The following is a 2,098-nucleotide window of genomic DNA, read 5'->3' on the forward strand; positions in this document are numbered from 1 at the left end:
CATCTGTTTAAACATATACTTCTTTGATACACCTTGATTTTAGCTTAGTGCATGATAAAAGACATGACATATGCTGAAAATGAGTCGTTTTAACCTACAGCAGGTTGAAACTGTTTAGAACAGGAAGCAGCTCTAACTTCAGTAACTTCACTACTTCTTGCCTACCTCATAAAAAACACAAAACAGAAAAATTACACTATTCTTAACAACTAAGGTTAAACAGACCACTCAGACTGTGTCCCTTCCCCCAAGCTCCTCCTGGGAGACAGCAGGAACGATCATCCATGGCAAGTGGCAGTCGCAGCAAAGCAACACCAAGAGCCGGCTTCACATTCAGGAAGGAACACTGCGCCTCCCCCGCGTGGTTCCTCGTACTCTGCGCCATCAGAGAGACTTCTCTAGTAACCAACTATAGAAAAGATCCCTGAAAGTATAGCCTTCTGAGAACAGAGTCCAGGGAGTGCTTTAGTGATGGAGTTGCTGATGGGGTGTGTGTCGCTCTGACTTCAAGTCGAGGCTCTCTGATTTCAGGGCGAATGGCTTCTCCTGTTCGCACTGCCCAGGCACAGCCCTGGGCAGGTCACACTCAGCACCAGCCTCGTTCAAAGTAAGTGCCGGGCCTAGAGCCAGGCAGCCTTTCCCGCTTTCCTTCCCCTGCACAGCTTGAAACCTGGAGACTAGCAACTGGCCAGCCTCTGAAGAGGACAAGCCAGGGCAATGTGGAGCTGGGCTAGCAGTTTCTCCTCTCTGTGCCCTTGGCCACTTGGTTCCTCAGCCTAGTCCAAGCTTTGAGAGGGCAGGACACTATCCATCTTGCCTCTCAGCACCCTGCATCTGAGAGGAACATGGGGCCTTTCCCTGAGGGGCACACACTACCAGCTCAGTCTCTGCTGGCTCCATGATTCAAGTTGCCTCAGGTTCCTTCCAGTGTGCACAGCTGGGACACTGCGCATTCCACAAAAAACACATAATGGGCCAAGCATGGTGGCGGATGCCTGTGATCCCAGTGCTTGGGAGGCCGAGGCAGTAAGACTGAAAGTTTGAGCTCAGCCTGGGCAACTTGGTGACTTTTTTTTTTTGTACCAGGGATTGAACTCGAGACCTTGCACTTGTGAGGCACCGGAACAACTGAGCTAAATCCCTCGCCTTGTGACTTTTTAAATAAATAAATAAATTGTAAAAGGCCAGAGAGGTAGCTCAGAGCAAATGCTATGAGCTGAACCCTCAATGCAGAGGAAGAGAGAGAGAAAGACTGGGGAGAGAGAGAAATGAAAGAAGGAAAGAAAAGAAAGAAAGGAAGAAAAAGAGAGAGGGATTAGGAATTTTGACCTTTGTAGTCAAATTTTCCTCCAGAGGCAGTGCAAATATATATTCTTATTAGCAATGTTTGTTTTTTTCACAGTATATACTAATAAAATCAAGGTAAAATTGATAACCTCTGAGGTTAAAAATGGTATTTTATGGTTGTTATCTGCAAGATGAAGTTTGTTTTATAATAAACACTGGCAAGCAGAAAGTGAAGATTAACATGAGCCATAAAACTCTAAGGGAGCACTGTGCTTCCTTGTCACAGCTCTGGGCCTGACTTGGGTAGTGAAGGGGGCTCCATAGGCGCTGCCAGCCGCCTGCCCCAAGGTTCTAATGAGTGCCGAAGGGCAGACGAAGCTTCCATTTTCAAAATCAAGGACAGAAGGGCCATAGCTCAGACGTGGGGCATTTATTTAGCACGCAAGAGGCCCTGAATCTGATTCCCCAATACCAAAAAGAAAAAAATTAGGGGAAGATAACGCTAAAACCAACAGTCAAGAAATGTGAGGGGGATGCACGCCTGTAATCCCAGCATCCTGGGAGGCTGAGGTGGGAGAATTGCAACTTTGAGCTTAGCCTAGGCAGTTTAGTGCCTCAGTGACAGTCTGTCCCAGAACTTTTTTTAATTAAAAATAAATTTGGGGCTGGAGATTTAGCTGAGTGGTGTCGCCACCTGCCTCAAAAGCACAAAGTCCCGAGTTTGATTCCCTGGTACCAAACAAATGAGGCTGGTGATGAAGCTCATCATGAAGTGTCCTGGGTTCAATCCCCAGCACCACACACACACACA

The 2,098-nt window shown here is 47.1% G+C and overlaps 1 non-coding gene across 1 annotated transcript; it reads right to left on the reverse strand.

Annotated features, from left to right (window-relative positions):
- Window positions 1–223: 223 nt before the first annotated feature.
- On the reverse strand, window positions 224–440 carry LOC117284151. Its single transcript, XR_004515252.1, has one exon. It is a non-coding gene; the product is annotated as a small nucleolar RNA U3 (small nucleolar RNA).
- Between the last annotated feature and the right edge of the window lie 1,658 nt (window positions 441–2,098).

Source organism: Fukomys damarensis, unplaced genomic scaffold (genome assembly GCF_012274545.1).
Source record: "Fukomys damarensis isolate Sample0158 unplaced genomic scaffold, DMR_v1.0_HiC HiC_scaffold_34, whole genome shotgun sequence".
In the NCBI taxonomy this organism is placed as follows: domain Eukaryota; kingdom Metazoa; phylum Chordata; class Mammalia; order Rodentia; family Bathyergidae; genus Fukomys; species Fukomys damarensis.